At 53.6% G+C, this 12,674-nt stretch overlaps 1 pseudogene; it reads left to right on the top strand.

Moving 5' to 3' along the window:
• LOC138101859 (uncharacterized) overlaps positions 1 to 12,674 on the top strand; it is a 678,931-nt pseudogene that overhangs the window by 384,832 nt on the left and 281,425 nt on the right.

Below are 12,674 nucleotides of genomic sequence, written 5' to 3'. Positions count from 1 at the left end.
GGTGCATGGTACAAAGATGAGAGTTGCTGTAGCACCTGAGAGGAGAAACAGCATTCGTTTAACCCATGGTCTGCCAGGGAACCATGAAAACGTGTCCCAATCCTGTCCTTTCCACATTTGGAGCAGTACATGAACTGCTTTCTTCTTTCCTTTGTTCTCTGTTTCACCACTTTTCCTTGGCCATCTCTTTGCCAAGAGCATTTTGAGTCCTTTAATTTTCCACAACCTCCTGGTCCTTCTGCTGAAAGAGGATCTGATGCCATCCCAGGGTGAAATGTGGCATTGCTCATGGGAATGGATTGGTGGGTGAGAAGGTCAGGAGCTGGAGCTGTGTGCTTGGTTATGATTTGGAGGACAGCTTGTAATCTAATGATGCATTGAAATGATCACTGGGTTCTCTGGCACCTGGTATGAATTTGTTTGGGTTCCCAGGGGCTGCTCCATGGTGTTGTAGGATTTGTTCTGGTGGCCGTTCATATTTTCCCCTTTTTTGGGCGCTCCCAAAAATGCCAGGGATGCATCAATTGACCGCTTTTCTCTGATTAAATCATCACATCCTTGGATTCCCAAGTGATTTCGCTGAACTTGTGGCAGCAAAAGCAGCCCAGTGGTCAAACCCACCCTGTATAACCCAGACAGTGCCAGCAGATGTTGGAGTGGGGAGAGGGATGATTCCCCCCCGCTTTTGTGAGTGAAGTTCTCCCAACATTCTCCGTTTGCTGTTTTCCTTTGCAGCTTCAGGGATTTCTGTTGCAGAGTCCGAGATGCTCAGTGTGGGCTCTGCCTTTAGCGATGCAAATTCCGTCTGTGCAGGGAGGCAGAGCTTGGGGTGAGGGGCAGAGGGAATCAGCCCAATTCCTCTGGCAGGCAAGGAGAGCCTGGGACATTGTGCACACTTCCCGCAGCAGAGTTAATTTGCATTTCTAAAGCTCCTCTGCTGGCTGCCTGGAAGGAAGCTTCTCTTCCAGGGCAGCCATCAGGTGACTCAAAGTGCCCCCCCAACAGGCAGCTTTCTTTTTTTTTAATGTTTTTTTAACTGTTTATGAGTTAAAGGGTCTCCTTTAAAGCTCTTCCAGTTTTCCAAAATGTAACCTAAACATGAACATTGAAAAACCCATTGCAAAATTCTGTCATCACTAACAGCCACGCACACACATACACAAAAAACCCCAAAGCAATAAAGATTTTTGCTGCTTCTTGTCCTGAGACTAAAAATTGACTCTCACACCCCTGGCCCAGACCCAGCTGACAATATCAAAGAAGGATTATTAAGAAAACGCCTTCTAATGTTGTAATCTTGTCACCAAAACTGTGGGAAGGACAAAAACTCTCCAACCACCTTTTTGGTGTATGAGAATCAAGGCTGAAGAAAATGAATGCAGAAGCTAAATTTTTAGCAATATAACATTGAACATTTATTAGTAGAACAAAGGCAAATCACAGCCTGGGGCGCTTGGCAATGTTGCCAGAGGCGCCCTCCATTCATTTTACTGTGGGCTTAAGTACTCTCCTGAACTGTTACATATTCATTAACCCAGAAAGGAATTTACACTTCCCTCCCCTTTCCCCTGTCCCGTTTCTGCCCCTTCCCCCAGCAGGACACCGCCTCAGTCCTCTGGATCGCTTCAGAACTGCAGACAGGCCCCCTCTCTCCGGTGCCTCCGCAGTCTCCAGCCTCATTTGCAGCTGCCAGTTCCCTTGGGCGGTGTGAGCTCTGATGAGGTAACAATCTTCCTGGGATGCATGCGGTTTATCTTCTTTGTTTCTCTAAGATGTCTTGGTTCCTGGCTCTGTAGTTTCTCAGCTCAAAAGGCATTTATTACCATGTGTTTATTAAGACATTTCTTAACATACTACAACTATTTCAAAGTTACAATTTACCTTAATCTCGTTTCTACTTAACTACATTTTACCTTAACACTATTTCTACATAATCCATCATCACTTCTAAATGTTTGAATCATATATGTGAAAGACAACATTTATCATTCACTCATTTATCACACCAGGGTAAGGAATTCCAAACATGGATTCCAGGGGAGATAATTGAATATCTGCCCTGGGTCTGGCTCTTTTTCTTGCCAAAGCCAATGGCAGCAGCCGTACCCGTGGCATCTTGGTTTCTCTCAGCAGCTTCAGAAGGTGTTTCTTTATTTCCCCATTCATTCTTTGTACCCGACCCGAACTCTGGGGGTGCCAGGGCATTTGGAGGTCCCACTGTGTTCCTAAAGCAGCCAGAACAGCCTGAAGGATCTTTCCTGTAAAATGAGTTCCCCTGTCTGAGTCTATTGCTTCCACAATCCCATCTCTTGGAATTGTTTGTTCCAAACATGCCTTAAGAACTGGTGCAGGGATTGCTGAAGCAGTCGGAAATGCTTCTGCCCCGCTGTGAGCTGCCATGCTGTTAGCAGAAGATATTGAAGCCTTCCTGCTCAGGGCATTTCAGTGCCAGGCTCTTCCAGGCACCCCCAGCTCGGCCCTTTGAGCTGAGCATGCGGGCGCTGAGCTGCGCTTTGTCTCCTTCCCTTTCCTTAAGAGCAGCGTGTCTTGTCACTCTTTTCCCTTCTGCTGCCCTTGCAGACCCATCCCTAAACACCTTTTCTCCCTCAGGCCAGGGAATGTCTGGTCAATCTCTCCTAGGCCGGCTCTGGAGCTCTGTCACTTGACTGCAGCCATGGGTTTCTTGCCAGCCCCGTGTCCAGGGCCGTTCAAACAGGAGGCTGGGTTCAACCCTTGCCCTGTCCTCAACTCTGAATCCTCCTGTTCCATCCAACAAGTTTCATTCTGTAAGAACCCAGCTCTGCTCATCCATTTAGAGGCTCCTTTGGTTAACAAAGCTTTACCTTGATGCCAGGCTTGAACAATGAGAGATTCTGCTGCTGTCAGTTTTCAGGCCTCAGTTCCCATTAAAGCCGGGGCTGCACAATTCTGCAGACAATGAGGCCACTCTCTGGCCACTGGGTGAAACATTTGAGCCCAGGAATTCCTTTGGCATGTCCCTGTTTAACATCCACATGCAATTCAAATGGTTTTTCCCTGTGTGGGAGGGCCAGGGCAGGAGGCTCAGTTAATCTGCTTTTGAAGCCTTGAAAATTGTGCTTTCCTTCTGGTGTCCATGATGGGGTTTCTTGCCTGGCAGGAGAGGAGAGTTGTAGGGAGAGATGCCTGGCTCCAGAAGCGCTGCCTTTAGCAGGGACTCAGTAAGAGGCTGTAACCCCTTCCTTGCCTCCCTTGGAACAGGGTATTGCTTTTAGACACCACTTGTCCTGGATGCTTCAGAGGAATTTGGAGAGGCTCCATATCTAATTTTCCCAATTTCCCTGGGGCTGCCCACACTTCTGGGTTCCCTTCAGCAGAGGCCTTCGCAGACATTTGACACCAAGGTCCAGCAGCATTAGCCTCTGTATCTCCTTTGACAATATGAATTTGCATTCCCATTTAGCCACCAAATCCCTTCCCAGTAAATTACAATCACAATTAGGAGCAAACAGAAATTGATGCATTTCAAACCCATCCCCCACATCTACTAATAGTAGTTGAATAAAACACCCCTGCTCATGTTTCCCACTTATTCCCTGAATAATGAAGGAACTTCTTGACAATTTCCCCCCTTAGGTGTCAGATTCGGAGTGGATCGAGAGGCCCCTGTGTCCATCAGGAGCGGCCTCGTCTCGATCCAGACGCGCCCTGAATGTTCTCAAGGGCTCTGGTGCGGTGGGTCCCTGGTCTGCTGGGAGCTCTGCCAGCCCTGACAATCCATGTCCATGTGGGGTGGACTTGCTGGTGCTGAGGGTGCTGCTGTCTGTGCTTGCAGTGTCCTTCTGGCCTGCAGATGGACCCCTGATTCCTTGCCAGGGGCTGTTTGGGTGGGCTCTGCCGTGCTGAGGAGGGCAATGCCTGTGCCAGGTGCTTGTGGCCGCCGCCGTCCCCTGGGTGCTGGGGCCCCCTTGGGCCCTGCGGTTCATCCCTGGGGGGCTGTAGAAACTCTGCCATGGCCTTTGCCTTCACCTTGGCCTTTTGCTCATCCCTTCTTGCATTCCCCTGCTGAGCCTTTCTGGCCAAGTGCTGCAGGGGCTTCTTGTGCCTCTCCTGCAGCCCCCTCAGTGCCTGTGGGTGCTCATCCTCTGACAGCTGCTGAGCTTTCTGCAAAATCATTCGTTTCTCCAGTGACCCAAACAAGATTGATAAAAGAAAATCCTGATCCTTCCACATCCCGCAGCCTCCTGGGGGCCGGGGGCCACTGCTGGCCCTGCCCGGGGGGTGTTGGGGTCAGGCAGTGCCCGGCGCTGAGCCCCGGCTGCCCCACAGCCCCGGCCCGGCCCCGCAGCTCCCCACAGGCCCCCAGCCCGTGCTGCCCTGTCCTGCTGCTCCCCACCACAGAGAAACCCCCTGAAATACTGAACTTCTTTGTTTCCCTGTCCTGGAGACCAGGGATACAAAAGATCTGGATCAGCTGGCAGATGTTGAGGATAAGATGGTGCTGAAAAGCATCCCTGTCCTCACTTTTTTCTCTTCCTCCTCTTTTCCATCTTCCTTTTCCTTTCTTACCACATAGATTCCTCCTGCTGCTGTTTGCCTTAACCATCTTCCTGCACACTCCCTTCAACCAATCCCTTCCCAGCACACCAACACCATCCGTCCCCTGTTGCTGAGACCCCTTCTCGACTTCCCTTTTTACCCGTGCTGGGTGTCCATGTCCTTAATTAGCTCTGGGAGAATGTGCAAACTGCCTCAGCATTGTCCCCTTTTGTATAGGACACGATGTCCATGGTTCTGTTCCGGCTTTGTTGTTGTTCTGGAAGTTGAGGAATTGAGCAGGAGCTTGGCTGAGCAGCAGTGTGTGTCAGTCAGTGCCATTTTGTGGAGCTGCTGGTTTGTGCTGTCACTTGCTTGTGTGCACGTGCGTGTGGCTGTGTCCGAGCAGATTCAGAGGATGTGTTTGTAAGGAGGCGTTGGTGTTGTTGGTTCGCTGGGGGTGCCCGGTTTTCGGGACATCCCCCCTGGAGCAGGGTGTCCCCCCTTGGTGCAGGCGCGGCCCTCAGGCAGCGCTCAGCCAATCAGAAGGCGCGGCGCTGGTGACTCAGCAGTTGCCAGGCAGAGCCGCAGCGCCCGGCGCTCCCCAGCTGGAGCCCACGTGTGGCCCGGCCTTGGCGCCCCCCGCCAGGGGAATTTGGGGAGGTGGGAGGGGGGGAGCGCCAAGGCCGGGCCGGGCCGTGCTGTGCTGGCAGAAGTGGCTGCGGCGGGGGCCGAGTGCGGGCAGGAGCGGCCGAGAGCCCAGCGCTGCCCCAGCCCGAGCTGCCGCAGCTGCATCGCTGCTCGTGCTGTGCGATCCGAGAGCTCTGGGGGGCAGAGCGAGCCAGGGCTGGGTGCTGGGCCTGGGGGGAGCAGGAGAAAGGCTGGAGGAGCAGGGCTGGAGACCAGAATGGTGAAACGATGGCCGTGGGAGCAGCAGGTGGGATTCTGCAGGAGAAGGAGTAGTGTGAGGAAGAGGAGTGTGAGGAAGAGTAGGGATTCAGGAGGAGGAGGAGCAGGAAGAGGAGGCACCGCAAGGTTCCAGCACTCGCTGTATCTGCAGCCTCCCCCCAGCCCCAGGAGCATTGCCCCCCCCATCCAGCAGGTGATCAGGGAGGGGGATCCACGATTTTCCCGTGGGTGAATCTTGGTGTTTCTGAGGTTTCTTGGGCTCCATGTTGGTGCTTTGGATTTTTTGTGGGGGCTGAATGTGTTTATTTTTTGGAGGGTGTTTTATCTGAATCTTGATGTTTTGGGAGTTTTGGGTCTGTGTCTTGATGTCTGGGGGCATTTTGGGCTGAATCTCTGTGTTTTGGAGATTTTTACAGACACAAGATGCCCGGTGATGGACTTGGGCAGGAGGAACCCCCAGCCCAAGGCGCTCACCCCTTGTTTTTTCCCCAATCCAGGATTTGTCATTCCCAAGGCGTGGCCGGATGGAGGAGGAGGAAAAGCTTCGGAGATGCCGCATGAGGAGGGGCTGCAAACATAGTCCAGAGAGATCCAGGGAGGAAAGAGACCCCCTGGGCCAGGAAGGCAGCCGGAGATCCAGGCAGAGCTCAGAGCTGGGGGAGAAGCCTCAGGGTGGGGAAAAGCCCCACAAGTGCCCAGAATGTGGGATGGGCTTCAGATGGAACTCCAATCTGATCAGGCACCAGAGGATCCACACTGGGGAGAGGCCCTATGAGTGTGGGGAATGTGGGAAGGGCTTCACCAGCAGCTCCCACCTGATCCAGCACCAGGTGATCCACACAGGGGAACGACCCTATGAGTGCTTGCAGTGTGGGAAGAGCTTCGGGTGGAGCTCCAGCCTGAGACACCACCAGCGCACCCACACTGGGGAGAGGCCCTACGAGTGTGGGGAATGTGGGAAGGGCTTCAGCAGGAGCTCCAACCTGATCCAGCACCAGAGGATCCACACTGGGGAAAAGCCCTACGAGTGTGGGGAATGTGGGAAGGGCTTCACCAGCAGCTCCGAGCTGATCCAGCACCAGGTGATCCACACCGGGGAACGGCCTTATGAGTGCTTCGATTGTGGGAAGAGCTTCGGGTGGAGCTCCACCCTGAGGGCACACCAGCGCATCCACACTGGGGAGAGGCCCTACGAGTGTTCTGAGTGTGGGAAGAGGTTTCAGAGGAGCTCCCACCTCCTCGTACATCAGCGCATTCACACGGATGAGAGGCCCTTCCGCTGCCCCAAGTGCAGGAAGGGCTTCAAACGCAACGCCAACCTCATCACCCACTGGCGCATCCACACCGGGGAGAGGCCCTACGAGTGTCCCCAGTGTGGGAAGAGCTTCTCCAGGAGCTCTCACTTGACCCAACACCAACAGATGCACCGCTAAGGGAAGCCCTGCGAGTGTCCCGAGTGCGGGAAGAGCTTCGTGCGCTGCTCCAGCTCCATCCCCCGTGGGAGGATCGGCGTTGGATGATCCCCAGTGACCCCCGTGGGGCAGAGCCCTGGTGACCCCCGTTCCGGGTGATCTGCGCTGGGTGGGGGGAAGGTGTTGGAGAGATTTCTTTGCCTTCTCCTTGTGCTGCTGGGATTTGGTTGGTAAAAAATTCCCTCCCTGTGCCCAGGCTGGCTCTGTTGTGCCCGTGCCGGTGCTCGGGGCAGGATCTCTCCCGGTCGTCCTCTCAGCTCCTGGGCCTTTCCTTGTATTTCCTGTCCCTGTGCAGTAGCAGAGGGCAGGGACAGAGCGGTTTTGGTGTCTCTTGGCATCCAGTAAAGGCCAGCTTAGTCCCGGGCGTTATGAGGGGCTTGTGGGGGTCCTCTGTTTGTTTATTTAAACCACACGGAAAGGCGGGAATTCCTTTTGTTCCAGCTCTCCTGCCGGAAGGTGGGGGGGCCTTGGAGCCTCCGGGCCCCGCCGGGTCAGGGCCCCTGCACCCCCTCCTTTCCCAACGCCGCAGCACAGACCCTGTGTCACTGCTGGGGGGGAACTGTCCCAGAGCCGCAGGCAGCTAAAGCCAGCCATGGAGTGCCACACAGCTAAACCCATCCGGCGCGGCTCCCTGGCACCGGCGGGTCCCTCTCCTCTCCACGTGGGGCCGGCAGAGCCAGCGGGAGCCGGCGGAGCCTCCTGTCTGCAGCCAGCACACTCCGCGCTGAACTGAAGAGGACACCACGCAGCCAGCAGCACAAAGGGAGCCAGGCTTTCTCCACCGTAGAGCCCGAACAAGAACACTCTTCAACGTGGCGGCTTCGGAGCCAGAGAGAAGAGAAAGTGAGTCCTGTGGGACGGAGCTGGAAATGGCGACGGGAGAAAAGAGGGCGGTGCCGCGATTCTCGCGCGCAGCTTAAAAAACTTCCTGCAGGCCGTGGTAAGAAACTGTAATATCACAAACTGTTTGGCTCTTTGATCCATTTGGAGTACATGGAGGGATGGAAAGTTCACCCGTGACCCATGAAATTTATGAAAAGTGCCTGTGCCAGGCTATATAGAAGTATTGAGAGGCTTTTAGAGACCTCCTGTCACAAAAAAAAAACAAACAACCCTTTGTGTTCAGGCCAAAGTAATTCATCCTTACAAAGACTAATAACCCCATGTGAAGGCCCATGTCTGGCAGTGTGAAGGAATTGTGAGATTTTTCAGGGCAGAGATGTTTTACACCACAGCAGATTGTTTCTTTCCGGGCGGGTCTGCTGTTGGTGGCACTTTGGAAACCACGTGATGCAGAAGAAAACCCTTTTTTCCTTAAGCATAACAAAGAGACTCTTCAAGAACTGCAACACTGACTAAAATCCCATGTTCTGCTTCCTTTGTGCGAGTTGGGTAAAAGGAGGGAAGTGCTGGAAGAGAGGGGTTTGCTTGAATTTCTTGTTATTTCCTTTTACTTTTAATTCTGTTGGTAATAAACCTTTTCTTTGTACAGCAACTGTTTAAGTTTGAACCTGTTTTGCCTCGCAGCTCTCTAGTTTTCCTCAATATTTTCTTATTTTCCCCTTATGAAAAATAACAGATTTCGTGTGCTTGATGCTCAGCTGCGTTAAACCACGACAGGCAGAGCCCTGGTGCCCCCCGTCTGAGTGATCCATGTTTGGATTCAGTGTCCTGGGTTTGCATGGCCAGGCTTTGGAAATAGGGGGCCTCCAGGGGTGGCTTCCGTCAGCAGCTTCCAGAAGCTTCCCCCGTGTCCGGCTCCTGTTCCGCCCCGCCCCTGAAGGCGAGGGTAACCCAGGGTCTGGTTCATGGCTCCCCTGGGGCAGATTAGAGTGAAACAACAGTGAAAGATCTGTGTTTATAAATATATCTCTGTAGGGTTTATTTCAGAGCAGTTTGGTTGCTGTGTGAAGGGGGTTTGGAGCCCTTTTGGTTATCATCTCCAGTAATATTAAAAGCATAAAAGTAACACTTAGGAAACGTGTAAGGGCAAAGAAAGTAGGAGAGTAGAAGGATACACAGTCAGCAGCCCTGGATCAGGAACAAAACTTTTGGATTTGGTTGTTCCAATGTCGCTGTCCTTGGTGTAAGTGATGGTCCCAGGCTGGATCCCGTGGGGGCTGGGGAAGCCCCGGAAACTCCAAGTTCGGTGGGTTAATACAGGTTCAGGTTTGGGTGAACAGCCAGGTACCTCCCCCGGGGGAGTTTTGCAGTGTCCGATGTCACACTGTGGATCCCGGGGCACTTTGGGGGCTCTGATGGTTTATGGCCCCTTCTAAGACATGGCCCTGCCCCTCCCGGCAGCGCAGCTGAGCCAGGCATGGCCCATGCGAAGGGCTGGGTGGGGAGGAACCCCCCATGAGACCCCCAGGGAGGGACAGGGGGGGTTTGGGGACCACCCCCGTGAGGTTCTGCCCCTCCGAGAGCCCCAGGGAACAGCTGAAGAGATCAAGTGATGGGGAAACGAAGGGACTCTCATGGGAAAGAAGAAGCTGAGAAGCAGAATACCCAGGCAGCGAGAAATAGATGGAGAAGGACTGTGCCACACTGGACTAGAACCAATCCTGTTTTCTGAAAAGTGTGTGCAGAACGTGTGGACGAAATCGAGGGACCAATCAAGAAGCTCGTGATCACATGCACAGCAGCTGCAAAATGCATAAGCAGAGTGCAATGGAAACAATAAAATGTCTTCTGCGGAATCATATTGCTTCGTTGTTCAGAAGTCCTGAGCTCCCGCATGCTGGTGACCTCGCGACGTGATAAACGCTGCGATAATGAAGCAGACCGGACCCTTTGGATTCTGAAGGGGGTCTGTGGAGTGAAAAGGCGGGAGGCCCCGGTCAGAGCCTGCCACGGCTGGACCGTGGAGGGGAGAGTCGGAGAACGGCTCCGTTGGAGTTGGGGGAGCCGAAGAAAGCTCCTGGGGAAAGAAGTCCGGAAAACGTACGCTGCAGCGGGTGCACCCGAAGAGGTGAGAGGCCGGGGGCTGGAGGATGGGGAAGGGTCTGTCGAAAGAGGAGCAGGCCACGTTCAGGGTCCTCCAGCATATTCTCCTTGAGAGAAGCATGACCTGGAGGTCTTGAAAAGACTGTTAAGATGGGGTTGGGAGAGAGGATTTTTTGCCACCCACGGGAGCGTTCTCAGCACTCTTGTGTTGCAGTGGGGATACTGCAACACCTTTATCCAACCAGGAGTCCCGTGGAAAAGAAATATATACGGACGGATTCTTGCTAGATGTTTCAGAGATGTTTATTTCCCCAGCCGCATGGCCGGGCTCTGCTGAGAGACTCTGCTACAGTCACAGGACCCGAGCTGCTTTGCCCGCGCAGGGAAACACAAACCAACCAATGGGGAACGAGGCTGAGCAGGGGCAGGGAAACCCCGTCCCTCCCTCAGGGCTCCCGGGGCGGGGGGAGGAGACCCCAACATCTCACCCGTTTTATTTTAATAAAAGGAGAATGAAGACAATTGGATAAACATAACAAGAACAGTTTCAAAACAAAACAAGCCACCCTCCTGAGTCTTTAAATGTCCAAACAGATTCTGTGGAACATCTTAGGGCTGACAGAAGGGAGGCAGAACTCTCTGGACATGCCTGTGGGGAAACTGAGGCAGGAGAGGGTTCAATCTCTTCCCTCCCCCTTTTCATCCCCCCATCGGCATCGGAGAGGAATTGTAGGGGAAACAATTGGCAAAGGCAGGGTTTTGTGAGGGGAACCATGGATGAAAAAACGGATTGGGAATACACTGGGGGTAATAGGACATAGGGTAAAAGGAAAAGGTGGGATTAGGAAAGGGAGACTGTAGGGGGGGTTTACAATGGAGATATTGTCTAACATGACTACGATTTTTTGCATATATACTGCCTTTTACAGGAACACCATCAGGCCCAGTGACCTGCGACGCTTGTAACCCTTTTCTACCTTGTATGATTTTGAATTCCACCACCTCTCCATCTCCCAAGCTTGGGATGCATTTTTCAGGGTTATTCTTTTTAATAGCAGTTCATTGCACGAATATGTCTTGCTGGTTATCACATCTTGTTATAAAACCATAATTTTGTTTAACATTATACCATTTTACTGTCCCTAAGATCTTAGCTACTATGGTCTTTTCCTTTTTCCGAGTGGCTGCTGTTTTCTGTCTCGCTGTGTATTTGCTGTCTCTTTCGGTCGCTCCCGTGTTGGAATTATCGGCGCCCTTTTCCCAGGGTCGCGTTCGGGGCCGCGCGGGCCGGGCCGGGCCGCGCCGCTCCGTTCTCCGTGCGTCACCTCCTCTGGTCGCAGCTGCGTTGCCACTGCCAGGCGCTGCATCTCGGCCAGGCCCCCGAGCGATGACCCCCCCGTGCCCTGCTCCAGCGCGCGTCTCGGCTGGGCACGGCTCCACTCTGCTGCTGCCAGCCGCCGCCCGCGCGCCGCCCCTCTCGTTCGGGCGCTCACGGGGCTCGCTCCACCACGCGCTGCGCGGGGCCGGGCGGGCACTGCCGGGCCGCGCCGCTCCTGCCGCGCCTCGCTCCGCCACTGACACTGCGGCCCGCGTGGCTCCGCCCGCGCACGGGAACCGCCTCGCTGCTGCTCGCAGAGCGCTCGGTGCACGTGGCCGAGGCCGCACGGTCCCTGAGCCAGGCTTCCCTTCACCAGGACACAGCTGACATTGCTCAACAGTCTCGGTTATTAAATAATATTCACGAAAATATTCTTCCATCGGCATATATTTTGACTCAAATATTAACTGGGTCCAAACGGTCTTCCAAAAGCTCTTGGTAAGAACTAAATCCCAAGAAACATGGAAAAAGTCCTTAAACAACCATGCCAGGAAGTGTTTCAGTTCTTTCTGAGCTTGAATCAAGCTAAAATTTACAAACCGTTGTTCAAGAATCATTTTAAGTTTAAGATAAATGTCCATATGCGGCTCTGAAAGCCAAGAGTCTTCCCACGGTTCCTCCATTGTTTAGATATGGAATAGCAAAACAAAACCAAGAAGAAGAATCCAAAGTTTCCAGGGTTTACTCACACAAAGTCGCTTAGGGATCGGGGATCGTTCTGCCCTCAAATCGCCACCATTATGTTGCAGTGGGGATACTGCAACACCTTTATCCAACCAGGAGTCCCGTGGAAAAGAAATATATATGGACGGATTCTTGCTAGATGTTTCAGAGATGTTTATTTCCCCAGCCGCATGGCCGGGCTCTGCCGAGAGACTCTGCCACAGTCACAGGACCCGAGCTGCTTTGCCCGCGCAGGGAAACACAAACCAACCAATGGGGAACGAGGCTGAGCAGGGGCAGGGAAACCCCGTGCCTCCCTCAGGGCTCCTGGGGCGGGGGGAGGAGACCCCAACACTCTTGAGTGGGAAAGGCTGGGAATCACTCTCTGGGACGCCGTAAGCAATGGATTAAAAGAGACTAAGGGGCTTAGTACGCTATGGAAGTTAATAATAACGGCGCTGAGACAAATAGAGGCAGAAAAAACAGCTGCGGTAGGGGCAGCAGCCCATCTAGAGCCAGGCCGTCCTGCGGCTGCCTTTCCGACGTACGCCTGAGAATTCTTTGGGGGAGTAGACCCAGTTATACCGTCCCTGCCTTCTGCACCCACGGAGATGGAGTTACAGGCTCCGCAGCCTGCGCCGGAACCAGAGAAAATGTGGATGAGCTCCCTCTCCGCAAGCACCAGAACTGCCTAGGAGGTGTCCCGTGGTGTCTCCCGAAGAGTTAACTTTAGCTCTGGGGGGGCGTGTGTGTCCCCCGCTACCCCCATCGCCGTCTGCCTCACCGCGGCT

Source organism: Aphelocoma coerulescens, unplaced genomic scaffold, assembly GCF_041296385.1.
Source record: "Aphelocoma coerulescens isolate FSJ_1873_10779 unplaced genomic scaffold, UR_Acoe_1.0 HiC_scaffold_56, whole genome shotgun sequence".
Lineage (NCBI taxonomy): Eukaryota > Metazoa > Chordata > Aves > Passeriformes > Corvidae > Aphelocoma > Aphelocoma coerulescens.
The sequence above is the reverse complement of the archived record's forward strand: the minus strand, read 5'-3'. Positions and strand labels throughout refer to the sequence as shown.